Genomic DNA, 25,322 nt, shown 5'->3' with positions numbered 1-25,322 from the left:
CTCTTGTGTTTATTTGTATTGAGAGCAGGAACAGATGTATGAGGATTTCATGGGTGAAGTCCTTCTCAGTATAACATTTGGTGAGTGGTTTCAGTGTTCATGGGCCCCCTAGAGGTTTGGACCCTGGGCTACCATCCAAACTGCTTATATTATAATCCACTACTGCGGTTTCTGAATTACCAAGACCCCCTTAGTTGACTGATCATGAAGTTGGACCTGCTGTGAAGTTGATGCTGTATCCCATATCATCAATGTAAAAAAAAGAAAACTTACAATCTGCTTTGGACCTATTAAAATTCAACAACTTAGGGTTGTTACTGTAGTAAAGAGACTTATTTGCCTGGTAGAATTCAGGGACAAAAATCTTTGCCCCTGACCTAAGACTGTCATTGACTAGTGGGTGGTAGAGGTCATCAGTAAAAGGCTCATTAATTATGCAGGATTTTTCGATTATCGCACAACTTTTGGAAAATCCTGTAATTGAGACAATCACTCTGTGATCACTGGGATTATCTATGGAAACTGCTATTTTTTGTTTTTTAAACCTGTCACCAAGGACCTCATTTTCACTTGAGACAGGTTGCAGAAGCCCGTCACACCTGCATTGCAAATATGTATTTATGCTTTCTCTAAGCATTTGCGTTTCAATATAATTGTGGTTGGGCTTTGGTTTGGATGAATTTCAAAAAGCAACATGTGACTTGCCTGTGCTGCAGACTGCTCAGCTCTCAGCCCCCACCTTCGTGCTCAGTGGGAGAGGGAGGAGCTGTTCAAGACCACAAAGGTGGGGCTGAGAGCTGAGGAGTCTGCAGCACAGACAAGTCACATGTTGCTTTTTGAAATGCAGACAAATTAAAGCGCAACCCCTGGGACTACACAGAGGATGCTGTCAGGGTGCAAGATAAGTTAAAATTTAACACAAAAGCTTAGAGAAAGCAGAAAGGCAAATTGGCACTGCAGGTGTAATGGGCTTCTGTAACCTGTCTCTAGTGTCCCTTTAAATAGTAAATGGACTTAACACATCATTCTGTGAAAGCACAAGAAGAAATTGCTTGGACACATTGATATCCATTATGAGCACTTACCTGGATTAAATTGCTCTGTGCAGCTACAGCCCCTGCCTTCCCATAGTAAATCCCTGTGTCCATTGTGTAATCCGTAGGGTGAATTCACTAGAGGTATGCCCGCCGTGTGCTGGAGAGGAGGAGGAGGTGGCCCCTCCTCCCTCCATAGATAGAGCAGACGGCCATGTGAATGAACCCATAGGCTGTCTGATATGGGGGCGCTGGGTGATTGGGAAAACCTATAAGACTTGAGCCCAGGACTAGGCAGTCACATGTTGTAGTAAAGCACAGACCTCTACCTAGCACTGTGTCCATATAGGAAACTGGTATATTTTGGGCTTAACCCTACAGGATTCGGAATATCTCACCCTATGTAGTTTACGAAAATTATTTTGGTATTGACTATTGTGTAGAATATTAAAAATAAAATTTCACTCATCTACGGTTTCCATTCTCATCATTAATGACTTTCCAGTCCAGGTTCGGAAATTACATCCGACCCCATGACCTTTTCTGCCTCCATTGAAGGCATTGCTTAGAGGGTTTCTTTCCGGATTAAAATTTAATTCCTACATTAGACTTTTATGGCATTTCCACCCATCCACATAATGTGGTCTCCTTAGTGCTATCCTACCTTTCTAGTCATCGAATGAGGGTTCTTCTTCATGGTTCAGGACTAAGGGACTCTTAGCTTGGAATATCCCTTTAAATATTGAGGACCAACAGGGGTTGTCCCAATACAGGTATGTATTACATATGCTATGGATATGTCATGAATACTAGAGTAAGGAATACCCCTTAAAGGATGAGTATTTGGTGAGATCAGTGCCACTCTTATCCATGTGGCCGTGTGCGGTACTACCGCTCAACCCCAGCTGTAACCTACTAAGTGACAACCATCTGGTTGCAATTCTATCAGTTTTATTTCTGCACATTTTGAGATGTGAGATATCAGAGAGAATTCAGAATTCCTCACTGCCAGCGTGTTGCTGGGCACCTGATGTAGGCACCATAGGAGAATGCACTGAATTCATTACAGTCCTCCATGATGCAGACACCAGAGGTCAATTAAAATCTGGAAAATAAAGATGCAGATCAAATAAGAGTTCTCTTCACACAGTGACCAATAAAGCCGCTCCGCGTAGGTGGCCCAGATATTTCGGCTTCTATAAATAATTTTTGTTTAAAACTTTACTTTTTTATTTTATTTTTCATCAGCACAACAGCACAAAGAAATGTATTTATTGTTCTGGCAGGCGCACACTTTTACTGCGTTTATATCAGTTACACAGTTTCAGAAAATTGGCAGGAATAACAGTGTTCCAGTGTAAAAGTCGTGGCAATTACTTTTTACTGTGTACACCTTGTGCAGCTGCACACCTGTACCCCATGGCTGCCGCGCTCTGCCCAGGGAGGCTCCTGGGTTTAATGACCAGGCCCTGCACCGTAAACTATACTGGGAGGACGGATCAATAGCAGCACTGACTATAGTCCTGACATAGGGGGGTCACTGGTCATAGTACCTGCACCAGAGAGAGACGGATGGATGGATATGAAATAAATAGATATTAGATACGAGATGAGATTAGTTAGAAGATAGATGAGATCTGATAGAAATTAGATTGATCAGTGGATATAGATTGGTCCAGAGATAGATTTACAGATCAATGGATAGATTGATATAATATGAGATAGATTGGACATAGATAGGGAGATATAGATAAATATAAGGGCAGCACGGTGGCTCAGTGGTTAGCACTATGGCCTTGCAGCGCTGGGGTCCTGGCTTCTAGTCCCACCAAGGTCAACATCTGCAAAGAGTTTGTATGTTCTCTCCGTGTTTGTGTGGGTTTCTTCCTGGTCCTCTGGTTTCCTCCCACACTCCAAAACATACTGGTAGGTTGATTAGATTGTAAGCCCCATTGGGGACAGGGACTGATTTGACAAGCTCTGTACTGCACTGTGTAATCTGTGTGCACTATATAAATAAAGGAATTATTATTATTATAGATAGATAGATAGATAAGAGATGGATGGATGAATAGATGGATGGAAAGGAGATGGCTAAATAGATAGATATAAGGCAGATGGATATGGGGTAGATAACAGGATGGATAGTTATATATGAGATAGGTAGATAGATATAAGATGTATGACAGATAGAGCTGAGATGAGATAGATGGATATGGGATATATAGGAGATAGACCATATAATGGTAGTGGTATCCAGCCAATAAAATATGTATTTTTTCTTATCCTTGATATAGCAGCCAAACTATATATATATATATATATATATATATATATATATATATATATATATATATATATATATATATATGTTTTTATCAAATGAAAGATATAACAATTTTAACCCTTCCCGCAGTTAGTGGGAGCAGGGGGGATCAGTGATATTGTCAGTATATACAGTATCAACATATTCAACACTATACATTATAAGTGCAAATACAGGCAGTCCCCGGGTTACGTTCAAGAGAGGTTCTGTATATTTCTTCTTAAGTTCAATTTGTATGTAAGTTGGAACTGTATGTTTTATAATAGTACCACCAGACAAAATTTTTTGGTCTCTTTGACAATTTGATTTTAAAACTTTTAGGTTGTCATAAGAACCAGGATTAACAATAAACCTTAATTGCAGACACCTTTGACACCTCACAGCTAATGTACAGAAAATTACCAACATCCAGAGGTCCGTTTGTAACTAGGGGTCGTCTGTATGTCGGGTGTTCTTAAGTAGGGGACCACCAGTACACAGCATAAGCGTGACATGTGTCTTGCTGAGTGTGCAGTCTATATGGAACACAAGAGATGAGAGTATCTTATACTACAAGACCGTTTGGGGGAATCCACACAGATATTGGATGGGTAAATCTGAGATTGATAGATATTAGACAGACAGATATTTGATGGATAGATAGACCCTACATCTTCTCCTCCACAGACCCCTGGAAGGATTTTTACATGGCAGATGCTTCCAGTCAATCAAAATTCCCTTTAGCCACAACGTATTTTAATAACCTTAAGTAATTTTCATGAGTGACTGCAAACACACAAGAAGATTTTTTTCATGTTTTTTTTACTGACTGTGGTTAAATTTACTGGCATATGGTGATGGTAAGTGGGTCATTAGTGTACCGTCTAATTTCGGGAGGGGGGTGTTTTTCATTCCCTGCTATGGCACAGCATATAGATGCTGGTGAGGGGGGTCTGTGAGGTGCAGGACAGAGGCTGTTTTGAGTCTGGAGAAAGGCAGGCCTGTTACGTGGCTGGCTTCAGGTCATTATGAGGCACACTGACTTACTTACAGCTTAATGGGCCACTTCACATCTATGGACTGACTTGACACAGCGACTTATAGTTTGTGGAGCGTGTAAAACTGAAGATATATATAGCTGCAGTTGTGAGTTTATGATGCTCTGACTTATTCACGTAGCTCCCCCGAGAACTCACTGGATTTTGAGCAAGTTTTTATTGGCTGTTGGTTACTCAACATGACGTATTACATGGCTTGCTCCAGCCCATGACATCGAGAGAGACCCAGCTCCTGTCATCTTACCGTGAAAGTATCAATGTCCCTGGCACAACAGAGGAATCATGTCCTAGGTGTTCAGGCCTACCCACGGTCCCAGGCTGTAAGACAACTGGCTAGAGCTGGAGCCTCACACATTTTATTGAGCCTTCTATATTATTATTAGTAATCTGGAGATACTTAAAGGAGCTTTCCATCAGGGCTGGATTAATACTGCCTTGGACGCTGGGCTATATGAATATTACAGCCCCTACAAGTTTGGAACCACTTCCTACATCTGGTACTAGAATCAGCTTCTTGAAGAATGGAGGATGCGTCCCTTCTGCCGGCTTTCAATCTGTGGTTTCATGACCTTTGGAGGACCTTCAAAGGTCTATGAAATGGCTCTTGTGTACATGTGTATTGAGACAAGAAACATATGTACAAGGATTTCATTGGTGAAGGCCCTTCTCAGTATAAAATTTTTGGGTAGCCACGGGCCCCCTAGAAGGCTTGGGCCCTGGGCTACCGCCCAGACCACCGATATTATATTTCACTACTATTTTGTATATTGACTTCTATTATCCAGATGTTCATCCTTGGTGTTTTGCAGCGGCCATCATTGTGGTCCTCAAACACCTTGAACATGGAGACCAGGTCCTTTCTTGTGTATGTTCTTGCGATGAACACTCAAGGAGAATCACCAGCTTCTATCTTGTCTCTTTATATCTCAGTTTAGGTGAACCGTGAAGATTTATAGATGGAAAATATTCTTCAGTGCAATATCTAATGGGTCCCAAAAACCTGACTACATTTAAGTTCAGTTTTGAGTTCACTGTGTTACGTTGAGCACAGAAGGATTTCTTAATCCTCATAGAAGTAAATTGAGTTCTGGTGGGGAATTTACACCAGCACCCAGGGGTGTAACGTGAGGGGGTGCAGATGGTGCGGTCGTAACCAGGCCCAAGAGGCCTAGGGGGCCATATGGATGTATCTTCCTATATAAGAAGGCGAGTACTATAATCCGTACATTATAATTGGGAGCCTGGCACACATTTTTGACTCAGGCCCGGCAGCTTCAAGTTACACCACTGCCTGCGCCCCATTTTTTGCACCCTGATTTTTGTGATCATTGATGGTCCCTGTGGACAGGGCTGCAGCTGCAGTATCACATTGGTCCACATTTACTAAAATCAGTGCAGTCTGTACTATGTTCAGTGTTTGCCTGTGTAGTCTGCAGGGGGTGCCAGATTCAGGACCACTTTTTTGTGCACCTTTAACTTTGCATGATAAGTTCAGTGCAGGGTCCAACTGAGCACCAGAACGCTCCCTTCAGTGCAAAATTTTGTATGTATAAGCAGTTTGCACTGAAAGGAATGTGCAAAGTCCGTCAGAAAACTGGATGTGCCCCTTTGTGTCTCCGTATTGTAATCTAACAGGCTCAGAGCCCACAGTGACATCACATCCCTTTACCCATATTGGTTCAGTTTTGGTAACATGAATTATTAAAAAAAATGAACACAATCTTGTATATCTGGCTTCAGGAGATAGTTATATCTATATCTTTGTATCTTTTATTCTTAAGCAGAATGTAGAATGCATTGTTGGAGACAGGGCTGGTGTTAGGGGGTGGCAAACTGGGCATTTGCCCAGGGCCCCCTGTCCTAAAGGGGCCCCCTGCATGTGTATTGTTATGGGCAGAACATGTATTTCTCCTCTAATACCCCTTGGTTAAATGCCTTGGTGAAGTTGCTTAGAATTTATCTCCTGTGTATATATTGATCATCTATCTGTCTAGTTATCTATCTATATATCTGTCTATCCAACCATTTATGTATCTAGCTTTTGTTTATTTATCTATATATCTTCTATCTATCTCCTATCTATTATCTATCCATCTATCAATCGATCTTCTATCTCTCTTCTACTGTATCTATCTTATTATTATTGTGCAGAGCTAAAGGAGCCTCTTACTGACTATGACTGTTCATAAAATAGTTTTATTTTGGGGCCCCACTTTTTGCTTTGCCCAGGGCCCCACTTTATCTAAACCTGGTTCGAGAGCCTGCATTCATAGAATTGCAGTTCCTGAGCTGGCCAGCAGAGGGCGTTGATGCTTTCCCCTGCTCCAGCACATTGCATTCGTGGTGACTGAGGCTCCAGCCTGTTTATTGGTGCTAAATAGAGATGAGCGAACATGCTCGTCCGAGCTTGATGCTCGGTCGAGCATTAGGGTACTCGAGACGGCTCGTTGCTCGGACGAGTATTTCCCCTGCTCGAGATCGAGCATTTAATTAAAAAAAACACAGTGAAGAACAGTGAAGAATAGAATAAAAACAGTGAACACAGGATCATTTAAGATAAAAACACAGTGCAGAACACAGTGCAGAATAGATTACAGATGTTCGGCACATCTGCTTACTTGTCGGGAGATACGCGCGGAACGGCGCGAACAAAATAGCATGTGAAGAACAATATATATGTGTGAAGAACACATTGCAGATGTATTTAAACATCTGCAATGTGTTCTTCACACACATATATATTGTTCTTCACATGCTATTTTGTTCGCGCCGTTCCGCGCGTATCTCCCGACAAGTAAGCAGATGTGCCGAACATCTGTAATCTATTCTGCACTGTGTTCTGCACTGTGTTTTTATCTTAAATGATCCTGTGTTCACTGTGTTCACTGTGTTCACTGTTTTTATTCTATTCTTCACTGTTCTTTACATCTGCTAACTTGTCGGGAGATAATATACGCGCGGAACAGTGAAGAATAGATCGCAGATGTTTGCAAATTATCAGAAGACATTATTTTTCAATTAAATAACACATTTTATTCCTGAACCATGGTCCCTTTGAAAAATGCTCGGGTCTCCCATTGACTTCAATGGGGCTCGTTACTCGAAACGAGCACTCGAGCATCTGGAAATGTTCGGCTCGAGTAACGAGCACCCGAGCATTTTAGTGCTCGCTCATCTCTAGTGCTAAACAGTTTATTATGAGGCCGGGCGGTGATAATGAATGTGTTCCCTTGGAAACAGCATCAATAATAGCAGAATAGCTCCGGCGCCAAACCTTTGCTAGCAGGAAAGAGCTCTGTGTCTCCCTCTGTTTATCTATATGTCAACTTGTGTGCTTGGCTGTAATCACCCGTATATACATATAGTATATATATTTATAGAGTGCCGGTGCCAGCGGCAGACACTGCTCAGATACAAGCATGTGCATGCTATCTTGTGTCATAGTTATAAGCAGATAGCTCAGCCTCCGTCACTTTTTTAAAAAAATGTCTATTTTAACCCTTTTTGTAGTTTTGCATATTTAGAAGTGAACCTGATGTATTTGGCACGCTCTTTAATATGACAATAATCAATTTGCAACCATCAGAACTATTTAGCTCCTGCACTCTTTCAAAGTTTTCCCAATTTTTAGCACTGACTAACCTTCATTTCTTAAAATAATAATGGCCACTCGATTTTCTTTACTTAGCTGCTTTTTTCTAGCCATAATACAAATTCTATCAGTCTATTCAGTAGGACGATCAGCCGTGTATCCACCTGCACAACACAACTGATGGTCCCAACCCCATGTATAAGGCAAGAAATCCCACTTATTACCCCTGACAGGGCACCTGTGATGTGAAAACCTTTTCAGGTGACTACCTCTTGTATCTCATCAAGAGAAGCCAAGAGTGTGCAAAGCAGTAATCACAGCAAAAGGACCTGGAATATAAGACAGATTTTCAGTTGTTTTACACTGTTTTGTTACGTATATAATTCCACATGTGTTAATTCATAGTTTTGATGCCTTCAATGTGAATCTACAATTCTAAAATCAGACCTGGCGTAGAATTGCATCATGGTCTTCTAAACTGGGGCACAGGGTATAGGCGCCCCACGCCAGCCCACTGTGGCCTCACCCCCTTCACAACGCTTCTTATACATTTGGCGTGGAGGTGGTGTAAGGGGGAAATATGCCAGGAACTGGGCCTATTGCTTGTACGTTTTATTTCAGGTGCACAAACTCTTCCGCAATGTTGAAAAAATCTGCCGTGGAAATGCCTTTTGACCTCAGTAAGACAAATCACTTATCAGATATCACTTATTCCTGCAGATGCCGGTACAGAAATCCACCTTTGACATTGGAAAGCTTGAACTCCAAACCAGGTCGATTAGACATTGAAAGCATATCTTGGGAATTAACTGAACAAACCACAAAAAAATCCACATAATGTGAGATTTGGTCATAATGGGCAGTAGTGTGTATACCCCCGGCAGATCTCATCTTATATCAGCCAGACCACAAAATATCTTCTTTGAGAAGGTCCAGTGTATAAAATGGATAAGATCCTTCAGGAGAGGTGTCCACCATGTGCCCTGGAAGGGGGGGGGTGGTATTGGCCTCACTTGGATATGGTTCTTGCATCAACATGTTTGTGAAAACACACAATCTGCCTGCTCCTTAACCCCTGAATTTCTATCCCCTGACATCAACATTGAACCCGCGCCAGAAATTGGACACACAGCTGGCTGCTGATGCTGACGGCATTACGGCCACATTCTCACCCACAGCCGTCACTCCCAGAAGACATGACTTAGCTGTTAGCCCAGCAGACAATGACAGGGAGAACAGTGGACACAACCGAACAACGTGACGTAAACCAGTGTCCTGTAACCTTGTTTACCAACTGCATGGTAACAGGTGCCCGCGGCCAGACCTTGCCCAACACTAGAGCCATACGTAATATATCTGGCGGGATCTAGATTTAGTTCTAGGGATATTGTTTTGACGTTATAGATAAATAAAGTTGTTAGAATAGTGGACTATATTGGTACGTTGTGAAAACTGGTGTGTATAAAAAGTAGCTGGCCTTTGGGTCCTGTAGGGGATGGTCTTCGTTGTCTTCATGGTCCCTCAACATTGACATGTGATGACATCAACATTGACTGATTGAGATGGACCAGGGGTCAAAGCATCAGAATGGGGTCTCAGGTCTCATATCTCGCGTGTGGAGATATGAAATATGTCAACCACCAAAAGTAATGTCTTCTATTTGCTCTGTGCTATAACCTTTTATAGAGTTTTCAAGCATTTATATAATCAGCTGTACATGGCCAATACGATCCCTTCATATTTCCAGCCAAGTTTTTTCTTGTTTGGCAATGTAAAAAAAATAAGAAAAAAAAAAAAACTTTGAATCAGAAAACGAATGTTCTGTGTGTCTTGTAGTTGTCCGATTCTCACATAATGTGAGATTGGGTCATAATGGGCAGTAGTGTGTATACCCCCGGCAGATCTCATCTTATATCAGCCAGACCACAAAATATCTTCTTTGAGAAGGTCCAGTGTATAAAATGGATAAGATCCTTCAGGAGAGGTGTCCACCATGTGCCCTGGAAGGGGGGGGGGGGGGGGGGGTGGTATTGGCCTCACTTGGATATGGTTCTTGCATCAGCATGTTTGTGAAAACACACAATCTGCACACAATCGGATGTCCGATTCAGATCCGCTCTGTGTTCCAGGTGACCACTCACTTTATGATTAATGGAGTATTGCAAAATTATTGAATCGCCGAAAATCTGTTAGTTCCTCATGAGCAGAAATAATTCACAGATGTGGGAACGTGGAGTGAAGTATTTCTTGGGGGTTTTTTTTCAAATTTTTTTACAAAATGTTTAATTCTTTTTGAATAGCTCCAAACCCCTTGGAACAAAAGCAGGGTCGCTAGAGTTTAATGTTTTTCACCCCTCTAAAAAAAATTTTTTTGTGAAATTCCTCCTTATTAGGATTATACATTTTTGCTGTTTAGACATTTCCTGCCCACCCTGTGAGCTTCTCAGTCCCATCCGATTTCATACTGAGCCAATTACAGAGCACCAGGCCTCAAGGCACCAGCCGTCTACTTATTGTATGTGAGATGTCAGACCAGCCTTATCTACCCCCAGCTCGGGGGGGAAAAAAACCCTCATGTATTTGATAAAGAAAGGTGGGGAGACGTCCCCCGGAGGAGGGGACCTTCTGAGAAGAATGTAAGAAACATGGAAGAGGAATTTAAATCTAGACAAGAGGCTTAGCGGCATTAAAGCCATTTCTTCATTGTTCACATTTTTCATGCCAACTTAACTTTCAATGGACTACAAGACAATAACTCAATAATTAGCATGGGAAGGTGATAAAGAGGGAGCTGAATGGGGCTAGATTAGTTTATGGGGACATTTAGCATCTAGAGAACCTGGAGACAGCTTGGACAGGCACATAAACAAACGAGTCGCTACTGGTTTAATGGGGTCAGTCTCACGTAGAAGATTTAAGATAGGTAGACATTTGTGAGCCACAGTGTGTCCAAGACCGAAGATACACTGTTACGTTAGAATAGAATGTGCTTATGTTATGGGTTGCATGCGTGAGGAAAAGATAGGTTGGACAATATGGACTCTCGCAGTCTTTGGTTTCCTTAAAACATTTGTCTTCATGAATGTTTGGGCTTTAGTAATGTCATCAATGTATCTCAAAGTCTGCCATGTAGTTGACTGCGTTCTCTCACTTGGAGTTGTCTAAGGCCCCTTTCACACAGGCGTTGTGTGGGATGTGTATCCGGCAGATATAGGTCCTCATAGACGCCTATGGCGCCCGTCGGCGGTATGGAGGCCACACGTGTGTGACACCATACAGCTCTGTCCACAGGGAAGAGATAAAGCATGATCTGTCTTCTTATGTGTTTATGGCTTCACTATAAAGAGGGGAGGGTTGAGCAGCGCTCCTCCCTACTCCTCTCCAGCGTGCTGCCCAGGGTTATGGCCGGACAAGCATACATCAATGTGAAAGTAGCGTGATAACAGATTCAGGGGTAGTTATAATACAATAATGGAAGCCTTGACCCCCGTTTGCGGCGGATACATCCAGAGGCTAAGACCTCCTGATGTAGCCTTCGGGCAAATCTATGCCTGGCCACCGACGGTGCCGCCCCTTTACACCTCCTCTATGCCCTCTTGTCATGAAGGAGAAAATGTGCATGCAATCGCAATTATTTTAGGACTTGTTTGCCAAAAAACTGAGAAAACTCCCCCTTTGTCCCTAAATTATTGTACAGATTGAGCAAAACCTGTCACCAGCTTTACCCCACTAAACTATCCACCCCTCCATGTATGATATGAAATATCCTTTCTAGCATTTCCTCTCTTATGTTAAAACATTTCAGTTTAGCAATAAAATAATCTCCATCAAAGTAATTTGCAAATAAGAGGAAAAGAGTAATTTTTTCCCTAAGATGAGTCAGGCTGAGAGGTTGGCGGACGTGTGTCACTTCAGACTCCCTAATCTTGGGCTCTATTGCACCTGGCTTCGGATGTCATTTAAAAGATAAGAATCTCATCTTTAAAATAGCATCAGAATTATGGTTGTTTGTGCTAAAGAGCAAAAAAAAAAAAACATAGTCAGGAATTGGATCTTTATCTGCAGCTCAAATTTCTAGCTAAGTTTATAACTGCCTGCATCTTCCTTCTATAGTCCACAGAACCACAAGCCTGGTGTAATTTGAAAGATGAGATTCTTATCTTTAATTTTACACAAGCAGATGACCAAGATAGCAGTATCTTAAGTTACCTCCTTCCCCTCCAGTCTCTCAAAGTCATGTTTCAACTAGTTTAGGCTAAGCCAATGGCCATAATGCACTTTCTGTGCTTTCCAATGGAGACAAAAATGGATTGTTATCTACATTGTTAGTAACAATATTATCGTAGATTCATTTTTTCCCCCCCAGCGAATATCAAGTAAAAGTTGTATTAAAGGCCTGTCAAGATGAAGTTCTGCGAGGTCTTAACATAAAGCAGAAGAGTATTTTTCATTAGAATACAGAGCGCATGATATATGTGATCAGGATCAAAAGACTGAGAGTATCAGTCAGCTCTAATAATATTTACTGATAACAGGACTGCTGCGCTGAAAGCTCAGAGCTTCACGCTGGTATGGATGCACTTAACCTTGTTATTTCTTAAAGGGAAACTCTGGGCAAAACTTTGAATACTATAGAGGACCTAAGGTGGGGGCCATGTTAATAATCTCCTCCTCGACTAAAGACCCCAAAAATTATAAAGCTATAATACACCGATTTTAAGGAAATTGGATGACTATCTTGTGTATTGGGTCTCTTATCTCTTCCAGAGTTCAGATGATGTCAGAAAAATTAGGCAATCGTAATATAAAATTGCAACACTCCAACTTTTTTCTTACTTTTTGCCTGGAAGCGACCTACCATATTTTTGGGGCTATAAGACGCATATTTAGTCATCACAAAAAAAGGAAAAAATGTATTTGACACCAATTAAAACTTCCCTGTTGGTCACACACAAGGAGCTTTGCTACATCCATTCACTCATACACAGCTCTGCTACATCCATTCACTCGTACACAGCTCTGCCAAATCCATTCACTCGTACACAGCTCTGCCACATGCATTCACTCGTACACAGCTCTGCCACATGCATTCACTCGTACACAGCTCTGCCACATCCATTCACTCGTACACAGCTCTGCCACATCCACTCACTCGTACACAGCTCTGCCACATCCACTCACTCGTACACAGCTCTGCCACATCCACTCACTCGTACACAGCTCTGCCACATCCACTCACTCGTACACAGCTCTGCCACATCCACTCACTCGTACACAGCTCTGCCACATCCACTCACTCGTACACAGCTCTGCCACATCCATTCACTCGTACACAGCTCTGCCACATCCATTCACTCGTACACAGCTCTGCCACATCCATTCACTCGTACACAGCTCTGCCACATCCATTCACTCGTACACAGCTCTGCCACATCCATTCACTCGTACACAGCTCTGCCACATCCATTCACTCGTACACAGCTCTGCCACATCCATTCACTCGTACACACAGGGCCGCATCTGCCATGAGGCGAGATGAAAATCTCGCCTCAGGCGGCAGAATGTGGATCCCTGTAAAGGGCGGTGAAATTCGCCGCTCTAAAGTGGGCGATTCGGGCGCCCGTTAACGCCCGAATCACCCACCTGCTAAATAAATTGCGCCTGTCTCTTTAAGACACAGGCGCGATTTATATGCGGAGCGACGCAGCGCCTTTCTGGCAGCTGCGTCGCTCCGTTCCAATCAGCGACACAGGCGTCATGACGTAACGCCGCCTGTGTCGCTGTGCGGAGCCGGGGCTCACAGGAGAGCCGCGTGAGGACGGACCCGCGCGCCGAGGGAGCAGCTGCCTGCAGGTGAGTATGATTATTATTATTTTTCATGTATTTTCATTAATTAAATGTGGCCAATAAGGGGGAGTGTGGAGGTGTCATTATCGTGGGAGGGGGGGAGTACTGTATACATTCTATGTGGCCATATTTGTTGCATACTGTGTGTGTGTGTGGGGGGGGGGGGGATGCTGTATACATTATATGGATATTATGGGGCCAGAATTGTGTTATACTGGGGGAGGGGGGACTGTATATATTTTATGGGGCCAGAATTGTGTTATACTGGGGGAGGGGGGACTGTATATATTTTCTGGGGCCAGAATTGTTTTATACTGGGGGAGGGGGGACTGTATATATTTTATGGGGCCAGAATTGTTTTATACTGGGGGAGGGGGGACTGTATATATTTTATGGGGCCAGAATTGTTTTATACTGGGGGGGGGTACTGTATATATTTTATGGGGCCAGAATTGTTTTATACTGGGGGGGGGGCTGTATATATTATATGGGGCCAGAATTGTTTTATACTGGGGGGGGGGGGGCTGTATATATTTTATGGGGCCAGAATTGTTTTATACTGGGGGGGGGGGGGGCTGTATATATTTTATGGGGCCAGAATTGTTTTATACTGGGGGGGGGGTACTGTATATATTTTATGGGGCCTGAATTGTTTTATACTGGGGGTGGGGGGTACTGTATATATTTTATGGGGCCAGAATTGTTTTATACTGGGGGGGGGGGGTGCAGTATATATTATATGGGGCCAGATTTCACCTGGGGGGGCTGTATATGGGATACAGTATATTACTAAGCTGGGGGGGCTGTATATTAGGGGGTGCTATATATTCACATTGGTCAGGGTTGCACTGTATGTAAAATCATGTAACATAATAACAGAGTGGGATATATTAGTTATAGGATACAATAGATTACTTTGCATCATTTAAGCTAAATGTTAGGGGTCTGTATTAATAAATTGGGGGTGTTGTATATTGATTGGTGCTGTGTATGCTATAATTTCAGTAGAAATATACATGAAGGGATATTTTATATGTGGGGAGAGTGCGGTCAGTTGTGCTGTGAGGAGTATATATTATTTAGGAGCACAGTGTTGTTATCCAGGAGACTTTATACTGTAAGTGACTGTGGTATTTTTAGGGACACCGGGTGGAGATGCTGCACGGAGCTGAAGACATCTGCCAGTGAATTCAGCAGCGATACGTCATAGATTGAAGAAATTGAAGAACCAGGAATAAAGTCCCCCTGATGGAAGAGATTGTCATCTATAAGGTACTAGAGGACACTAATGACTCCGAGATCCTGTAGTCAGTCACACAGTGTCAGGGAGCTGCCTGTGACGATGTTAGTTGTTAGTAAAGTTTTCAACATTTACTTAACAGGGAGCGGGGGGGGGGGGGGGGCAGCATTTTAATATTCGCCTCAGGCAGCAAATATGCTAGAATCGGCCCTGCGTACACAGCTCTGCCACATCCATTCAAACCAAGAAATGTGTGACAGTCCAGTGACTATTATTGAAACACTTTTTCTAGGAAAAAAAAAAATATATAGATGTTTTAAATTATAAAAGCCAAGACATCTTATGGCTTATATCTTGGGCTTTTCTTAATGAATTCATTCACACACAGCTCTGCTACATCCATACACTCACACACATTGCCACACACTCACCCTTCTACATAAATTCACTGATATGAACACACTCTGCACTGCTACATCCATTCACTCATACGCCTTGCTACGTCTTGACCCACCTTTCACACACGAGGTTATCACATTCAAGGACATGTCTCCATTGAAACCAAACCAAGACATGAGTGACGGTTCGGAGACTATGGTTGGAACGTCTTTGTAATAAAACATTTTAAAAAATGGATGTTTTAAATGATAAAAGTCAAGACATCTTGTGGCAATTATTCTGAAAAATAGGCATCTTGGGATCTTATTAATTAATTCTATCACACACAGCTCTTCTACATCCATTCTGTCGCACACCTTGCTGCATTTTCACCCTGCTACATAAATTCACTGACATGAACATACTCAGAACTTCTACATCCATTCACACACAGCTCTGCTACATCCATTCACTCATATATCTTATACAGGTCGTATAATGTTGGCTCCAGGTTTCAGTAGGCCCTTGGGCGACAGAGCCTCAGTAGAACCCTTTGCAGTGCATTTTGCTGTGAAAATATTCCCTAGCTTATCATACCAAACAGCTCCCTCATAGTTATTTTAAACACAGCGTCCTCACCCCCAAGGATTCCTTATGTACAGCCTTGTGGGCCCCCCAACAGCCCTGGGACCCGGCATTCAACCAGGTATGCCCAGTGCTGGCATCGGCCCTGCTTCTTAGCCAAGCCAAGTGTCCATGTGTAAAGCATAGTCAAGAGGAATAGCTATTCAAGGTATAGCGGAACCTGCTGACACTTTCAACAGGTTTACAAACTTGTATCATCAAGGGTACGGATGGTGCCGATAATGTACATACCAAATAGTAGTAAACCATGGTGTGGGGATTTAGGCTTCAATCGCAGGGTTTGGGGAAAAAACCTAATTTAGTAAAATCTCTTGTTTTTTGTAAAAATTCTACAAGGTCATATCCAAACCTTTCCCCGTCATGAATATTTTGCCTTATCATGGACAGCGAGGAAGTATAATTACCCTCCATCTACATCTTGACACACAAGGACATCACATCCGTTGAAACCAAACTAAGACACAGTCCGGAGACTATTATTGGAATGCCTTTGTTATAATATAAAAAAACCCCGAAACATTTGATGTTTTAAATTATAAAAGCCAAGACGTCTTGTGGCGTTTATTCTGGAAAATAGGCATCTTGGGATCTTCTAAATTAATACGTTAGAAGAAACAATACAAATAGCATTGAACAAAGCATTTTTCTCGTCGTGATTCATATGTGAAGAGTTCAGATTCGACGTGCGGCACTCCATAAATTTGACACATCCAATGTTATAGACTAACGACGAGCTTTATTTTAGGATAAGTCTTCGAAGATGAAGGCTACTGTAAATCACTTGCATCTTCGAGGAGAATTTTTTTTTCTTTAACGATGATATAAATATCTGGACAGTCACGGTCGCTCTGATCCGGCTTTCATTCGTCCATAAATCCAAGTGCGTCACATGGGTCACCGGTCTCTACGGTTATCCGAGAATATCCCAAGGAGTTAAACCTCAAGGATCCAAATTCCATTGTATTCTCCCGGGAGGCCAACAGAATTGTTGAGCTGTTCCCCACCAGACTGCATTGGAGCCTCTTCGTACTGTGGAAATTGAAAGCAGGAGCCGTGGAACAGTGACAAAAATCTGCATTACGTTATGCCATTCCTTTTTTCCCTTAAAGATGTTATAATACATGGTTCTTGAAAAATATCCAGCGAACATCATCAAAGTAGTAGACACACTTTATAAAGAACAATAGTTTTTTGAAGGGGGCGACTGGGCGGGCGGCCCATCTTGTTTCCTAATCCTTTTTAATGCCAGTTCAAGCAGGGGGAAAAGAAGGGGAAAAAAAAACCTAGTTCTTGTTTTTCTGAAGTGCAGATATAATTTGGGTTTGGTAAATGGAGCCAGCGGTATTAAATATGAACATACTAAGCTGCATTAACCCTAAATCTGTGAAAACAATCAGAGATCAGAGGAGCGAACATTATGTTCTGTGTGGTGGTGCCATAGCCACCTCTCCAGCTTCTATCCTTACGTTTCTCTCTAGGTTGTGGCTTTTCAGATAAAATTTAAAAAAATAGTAGTCAGTTTTCTTCTGATTGGTAGATCATTATAGAACGAAACCTAATACACGCAGTCCCTGGGTTACGTACGAGATCCTGTAGGTTTGTTCTTAAGTTGAATTTGGATGTAAGTCGAAACTGTATATTTTATAATTGTAGCTCCAGGCAAAAAAATGTATTTGCCCCAGTGACAATTGTAGTTTAATTTTTTTTTTTCTGTAATTGGACAAAGGATTATCAATAAAGCTTCTTTACAGACACTTTACGGCTGACTATTGCAGACTGGGACTATAGTAAAGCATCCAGAGAGCATCACCAGTGGTCACAGTGGGCAGAGGGGTTCGTCTGTAACTAGGGGTCATATGTAAGTCGGTGTTCTTAAGCAGGGGACCTCCTGTAGTAAAGTTAGAAAGTTGTGCTAATAAGATATTTTTTATAATAACATATCAAGGTATGTATTAAAGAGAGTCAACCAGCAGTTACAGCTGTAGCTAGTGTTAGGTGTTGGAGAGATATGTTACCATACCAGTGTGTGTATATTTCAGGATCGTAGCTGGACTTGGATCAATGGAGGAGTGTCCTTACACTGCTTTTTTCTTAGATGCCTGCATGTAAACAAACCAGAATCCTACTACACAAGGGAAGGGCTGAGACAAGCTCAGTGAAGACATCTCACACACCAGTGTCATACTTCGTCCAGCTACAATCATTGATTCCAAATCCATTTTTCACCATCCTGCTGCTACTAACAACAAACACAAATTATGATTACATATATCTCTAGGGACAATACCTAACACTGTCTTCAGAGAGCACAGAACACAGCAGTTGGAGGATACTTCCCCTGTACAATCCTGGATATGTAAATGTATATATCTTAGTCAAACAACAAATACAAAGTTATGATTACACAAATCTCCAGGGACAATACCTAACACTGTCTTCAATTTTAACTGCTGATAGACTCCCTTTAAAGGGGTTTTCCCACAAAGGAAGTTTGGCCTTATCCACAGGATAGGGCCTAAGTTGCTGATCGATGAGGGTCTCAGCAAAGAGAACCCCACAGATCATGAGAATGAGCGGTCCGATGGGGTCCCAGGTACCTCCGTCGGAGCCCTTGTCGCTTCCGAGATTAATGTAACATACGGCATGACTGTTTGGCTCCATTCATCTATATGGAGCTGATGGAAATTGCCGAACTCCCTTGTTCTCGTGATCTATGGGGGTCTCTATCCTGTGGATAGGGCCTAACTTCTTTCATGGGAAAACCCTTTAAGCGTCTTCTTCCTTTGAAGACATCAGAACCTCAGTTGGGTTATATATGAGCCCAGGAACATGAAATGAGTGTCATAGTTGCATCGTACATACCAGAGCAGACATAGAACTGGAAAGTCCCATTTTTGTACCTTTTACCTTAGATCAGTGTAGACTAAATCTAAACTAAAATGGGTTACAAATAAGAAATCAGAATTTTTGGTCATAGCAGCTGTGTTTGTGCCTGTGGCGAGCTTAGCGAGATACTGGAGCGCTACCTATCATATCCTCGAAATCATAAATGCCTGTTTATTGTTCTATATTTATGGCACAGTGGTAAAGCGATGCAGATGTCCTCATTTCTTTCCAAAGCCCTTACACTGTTAGTAGCTGCAGAAAATCCAAGTTCTCCAACCAAAAATACCCCCCCCCCCTTTACTGTAAACTAAGGGTGGGAACTTTCACTGACTTTTGTTTCAATCGACTTTTGATGTTTGGTTTTGATTGTGGTTATGGATTTGATAAACATTTTAAATGACCCAACCTTTGTGTGAAGACATCCCAAAAATGTGCTCCGTATATATTTCAGAAATAATAACATTCATCCTAATAACACATGAAAGATGAGATCTGTTTGGACTAAATATCAGAAGAATTTATTTTTATTGACCATGAAAACCAGTTTTACAACAAATACAGATGGATTTCAAGCTGGGAAGTCTGCACTCTGCGAAAAATCGGTCAGTGATTGAAGGGGGTTATCGAGCTATAATGGAAACCATCTCCTGGGTCACGTAGATGAGGAAAGACTGGAGATGAACAGACCCCTGTGATCGATCAATCATACAGTACCATACCATAATAATGGATCTTTTTGAGGATTTTAAAAATTGATAGGCGGAAGGAATATTAGATGTGTCATACAGCCATCAGATCTCCCATTTCAACGGGTTTAATACTGTAATACCATGTAATACCATATAATGGAGCTATTCCTGGTAAACGAGAAATGGGACACGATGATCAGTGGTTTCTTTTTAACTGATTGGACTGGTGTAAGTGAGTAAATTCAGTGTAGAGGTAGGACTTTAGATAATAGGCGTGGGGTGTATTCTCATGTATCTTATCAAAACTAATTTAGTTGGATTTTTGTTTTAAAGGGAACCTACCACCACGAATCTACCTATAAAGGTAGATCGGGTGGTAGGTGGATGTATGGGACGTGAGGATAGCCCTTTTTAGAGCTAATCCTCACGTCCCCGCTAGCCTAGCATAAACTTTATTGGCCTAATATGTTAATTTAATTAAGCGGCTACCGGGGCGTGGAGTAGCCGGACACGAGGCTACACGGCGCGGCTACTCCACGCCCCAGTAGCTGCTTTCCCCCGCCTACCCTGTGATCTTCGGCGCGCAGCTCCTGGCAGCTGCGCGCCCTCGTCCGAGAAGCCGGAGTTCTGCGCATGCGCAGTAACTCCGGCCAAGATGCGCGATCTCGGGAACGAGGCCGGAGTTACTGCGCATGCGCAGAACTCCGGCTTCTCGGACGAGGGCGCGCAGCTGCCAGGAGCTGCGCGCCGAAGATCACAGGGTAGGCGGGGGAAAGCAGCTACTGGGGCGTGGAGTAGCCGCGCCGTGTAGCCTCGTGTCCGGCTACTCCACGCCCCGGTAGCCGCTTAATTAAATTAACATATTAGGCCAATAAAGTTTATGCTAGGCTAGCGGGGACGTGAGGATTAGCTCTAAAAAGGGCTATCCTCACGTCCCATACATCCACCTACCACCCGATCTACCTTTATAGGTAGATTCGTGGTGGTAGGTGCCCTTTAAGCAGTAAGATTTCCTGTGATCAGGATAAATGTCTCTTGAGATTCCTGCAATTGGCAGAGCTGGAGACTGCTGTCCTATACTTCTAAGGACTTGGAGGATCGACTCATCCTGTTACCCATCATGGAGATCGAATAAATATCAGTATAACTTATTATGAGTTCATACTGCACTCCCGTCTAAATCAATTTGTAAGGGACCCTGAGATGGATCATTAGGTTACATAGTACAGTGCGTTGAAAAGTGGAGCACTGGCTTATATCCCCCTTTTACTACTGCTAAAATCCTTCCATGAGCCTTGCCCATTTTTGTCAAACTAAGGCCCTGTCCACCACTGCTAGGTTCTGCTCATTGTGAGTATGTGATATGGGGAGAAGATCTCCTGCTAAGTGCTCACTGCTAAATACACCATGAAGTGAGAGGGACAGGATTATGGCAAGGACTGGAAGAGGACTTCCAGCACCGGCTGAGATTTGAATAGAGACCGAGCTATCAGTCAAAAGTAGGAGGCGGGGTTCACATCACCCCAGGAGAAAACGTGACTCTTCTCTTCAGAAGTTCACTCATCTCTACTCAGTTACATATCAGAAACTGTAATAATTGAGCTACAATATGTCAGTGGAAAATAATTGTAGGTGATATGGGAAAGACTTTTAACCCTATTACCAGTGGCAGTTACTGATCGGTAAAATTCTGCTGACAGGTCCCCTTTAAATCCGTCCCTATCTTATTCTGCTTTTTATACAGCCCCTTTACTGGCACGAGGTTGGAACAATTTTTGGCTCCGTGTTAATTGTCTCAGTTAATAATTCTGTCTTAACAAGTTATCCATAGCCACTTTCCCCCTCACTTTTCATCATTGTGGCGTAAAGAAATACAAAAAAAAAAAAAATTCCACACAAGCCAAAATGTAGCAGATGCCCAGTTTTGCACCTTTTAGAAGCCATAATTTCTGGATCTCAGTAAACATAATAAGAAATATTGCTAAGATAAGTTAGAATGAATAAGCCAAGCCCTATAAATGATCATTTAGTGGATTTGGGCCGCTATCGGCCTCTACGGCAATGACATGGCATGTCTTGTATGTCCTGGTTACCTGAAGACCCATAAAAAACATCAGCACCCTCAGGCTCCTTTTCCTCGTACGCTGCTAGTCCATAGGAACTCCCGTTATATTCATTTCATATTAATGACGGGTCAGTAGTGGGTCAGAGGTTCAGATTATGAAGACTGGCGGCAGCTGCTCCGAGCTCCTGACAGGCAGATGCAGGAAGGAGGAGTTGAATTTCCCGAGCGGGCAGCTTGTTGGACTCCCATGCTTGTCATCTAGCAGATCAGGAAAGACGTCCACTTAGACCATGAGCAGTATGTGACAGAGCGTAGCTGAAGACTGACAGCTATGTGAACTTAAAAAGCAACTCCACTAAAAATGTTGGTGTTTCTTTTTTTATGTTTTTAAGCTTTGCTTGGGTCTTTTTGTTATAGCTAAATCGCCGTTATTGATGCTTCATGTATTAGATGGGGTTTATCACTAAAATAGGGCCTGTCCATATGGACTTTTGGGGCATATCCACGTCATAGAGAAACATGGGTGGGGGCACCCAGGCACAGGAGCCTTCAATTAGGTGTCTCTTCTCCATACAAAGAGACCTGGTATCGTTTTTGCATTAGAAACCTGCACCTTCAAGTAATGTCTCAAATTATCCCTTTTTCAAGACTACCGTCCATTAGCTATGGTGGAGAGGCACTAACTAAACTAAAAGTGTTTTTTTTGTTTTTGTTTTACCCCTCAAACCTATTTTGACTGGGGCATCAGGAGGTTTCCAGTGTTGTAGCATCAGCATTCAAGCTACTCGCAAAGTAAAATCTAGAGGTCTAGTCTGTGATGATAAATCCTCCTACAGAATAGATAGAGGGCCATTGCCAGGGAACAGTTTATTTTGGAGCACCACATATTGTTGTATAAGTCGTTGATCTTAGAACTAGAATGGAGCAATTTTCATATTCTTCCTATTCTACTCTTATATGGGTGTCATGACCTATGTCCAGCCAACACAGACGAGTAGAAAGGCTAGAAATAATGGATTTAGGCTTGTGTCCTATATAGTCCGATAAGAATTGTGTAGTTCTTTACTGTTAATGGAGGATATTTGAGTTAGCAAAAAGCGTTTGGTCCTCAATGTTCCAACTTACTATCTCCATCTTGTCATCATTAAGAAGGTATGGACTTTTTTATGTCAGATTTTCATGACTTTGTCCCCAAAATATGTTACTGAATACTGGCAATGATGGAGACAGGAAAGTGGCCTACCATCATCACCGGGGCAGGAGGCAAAGGGCAGAGATGGAGAGAGGAGATCAGAAACAGGAGTAGAAAACTGGGGATCCGGTGAACAATCCAAGGGGCAAGGCTGTAGGGATATCAAAAAACAATGCCCAAAATCAGTGTTAAATAAGTCAAGAAATAGTGAACAAAGAACAGTAGCCGGGCAAATTTTAGTACCTTAAATATTGTGGGTGAATATTAAATTGTCTTCTTTGGTTACTTTTTTTGTGACGGTTAGGCCATCACTTTTCTAAATACCTGACATAAAAGTACACAAAATACATCCTGCTTTCTACAGCCATCACTAGTGGAGCCAATGAGCTTGCTGCATACAAATTATAGATAGAAATGTACGCAACAAGCTCTAAAGCTCCCCCTAGTGGGTTTACAGTTAGTAAGATTTTCTGTAAGTATGCTCTCAAGCCCTGCCTAGTGGTGGGTGCATTACCTCTATAACTATACAAGGAATATGGAGCTAAGTACCAAAAATCAGAGCTCCGACTAAGTATATGAAGCACAGTGGGAGAAAGTTTTATAAAGAACAAAGAATGTTGGAGCTAAAAACGACACATTATTAAAAGGTGGATCTCATTGTGCCGCTTATATTAGATTCTTCCAGGGAGGAGAAATCCCCAAAGAAGGAACATAATTTTTTTTCTTCATAATTTCAGTAAAGACTTCAGATCCATGATGACTAGACATCATTTAACAAGCGGCGTTACAGGAGCGCACACTCCGTCCTGGCATCTGTAAGACATTCATTTGTAAATTGGAGCAGTCTCCACTGGTGGACAAGAGGTTAATGCGCTTTTTCCACTCGCACATTCTTTGTGTGTTCCTGAGACGTCTTCTGCTGCAAGATATTTCAGAGTTCATCTATAAGGATGAAATAAACGGATCTCTTTTGCTAAGCCCGTGTAAAATGATTCCTTGTGCGCTGGATTAAGGGAAGGCAATACTAGACCATTTATACTCGCAGCAGTCATATAGAAGGATGATGATGGGAAGGACAGCGGTGTAAAGAATATGATAAAGATGCCATTTCAGTGGCGACACAGCCTCGCTTCTCTGGGATCTGAGACGACATGGGGCCCCCTGGCTTCCTAGAATCACTCATCATCATAATAAATCATTGTAATTGCCAAGTTTTGGGAAGGGACACCATGCAGATTCCACTGACAGGAGCATGTTTTCTCCTTGTGACACCCATTCATATAGAACTTGTCAATTTTCAACATTTGAATCACAAGTTGTATGTATGATCCGTGTATTGCAGCCCAAAATAGGTATAAACCACACATTAGGCTCCCTAAAATAAAACCAACCCCAGCTTCATACATGCACCAGCAATGGGGTAACTAGAGTCCTCCACACCAGGCCAAAATTTCTAATGGGGCCTCCCCCAACCTAACGTTTACTACCATTATTTTAACAAAGAGACAACAAATACTGTCATTATAATATTAAACATATTCCTGTAAATCAGACTAATATCACTAATAGGGCTATTATATCAGGAGCAAATATTGTGCTGTGACTAATATTAGGGGTATTGAATAGCACCACACAATGGACAATATCACCCAAATAATATGTCTACACCATGAACATTACTACTCTATGTAGTGTGTATCCCTATAGTTTATCCATCATACCCTTAATGCCCCTTTCAGAATAATAATGCCACAGCCTTCTTGTTAGTTTATAACACTAGCCTACTTTCCCTATTACTTTTGGTTTGCCTCCCCTTAAGTGCCCTCTTTTAGAGTTACTGCCCCTTCCTTCTCACTTACATATTATCCCATGTTTAATGCCCCCTTTTTTAGTAAGCGCACCTTTGCTCTTCTACCTTGTAAATCCCTTATTGTCACCATTTTTTTAATCTCTTCTGCCCTCATTCTTAATTAATGCCCCCTTTCTATTGGGCCCTATTCATAATACCCTCTCTTTAGCCCTCATTCATAATGCCCACTCTATATTGCCCCAATCATAATGCCCCCAATATATTGCCCCATTCATAAAGCCCCAAATTGTATTGTCCCATTCATAATGCCCCCAATATATTGCCCCATTTATTATGCCCTCTCTATATTGTGTCTTTCACAATGACTCTTAATATTGCCATATTCATAATACCCCCTCTATATTGCCCCATTCATAATGCCCCTAATATATTGCCCCATTCATAATGCCTCCAACATATTGCCCTATTCAGAATGCCTCCAATATATTGCCCCTTTCAAAATGCCCCAATATACTGCCCCATTCATAATACCCCCTCTATATTGCCCCATTCATAAAGCCTCCATACAGCGAGGAGCTATG

The 25,322-nt window shown here is 42.2% G+C and overlaps 1 long non-coding RNA gene across 6 annotated transcripts in view; it reads left to right on the top strand.

Moving 5' to 3' along the window:
• Positions 1-25,322, top strand: part of LOC140074919 (uncharacterized) — a 304,822-nt gene that overhangs the window by 170,718 nt on the left and 108,782 nt on the right. The gene's annotated exons all lie outside the window — the stretch shown is intronic.

Source organism: Engystomops pustulosus, chromosome 8, assembly GCF_040894005.1.
Source record: "Engystomops pustulosus chromosome 8, aEngPut4.maternal, whole genome shotgun sequence".
NCBI classification, from domain to species: Eukaryota; Metazoa; Chordata; class Amphibia; order Anura; family Leptodactylidae; genus Engystomops; species Engystomops pustulosus.
Note: the sequence above shows the minus strand (reverse complement) of the source record. Positions and strands in the feature narration are given on the sequence as shown.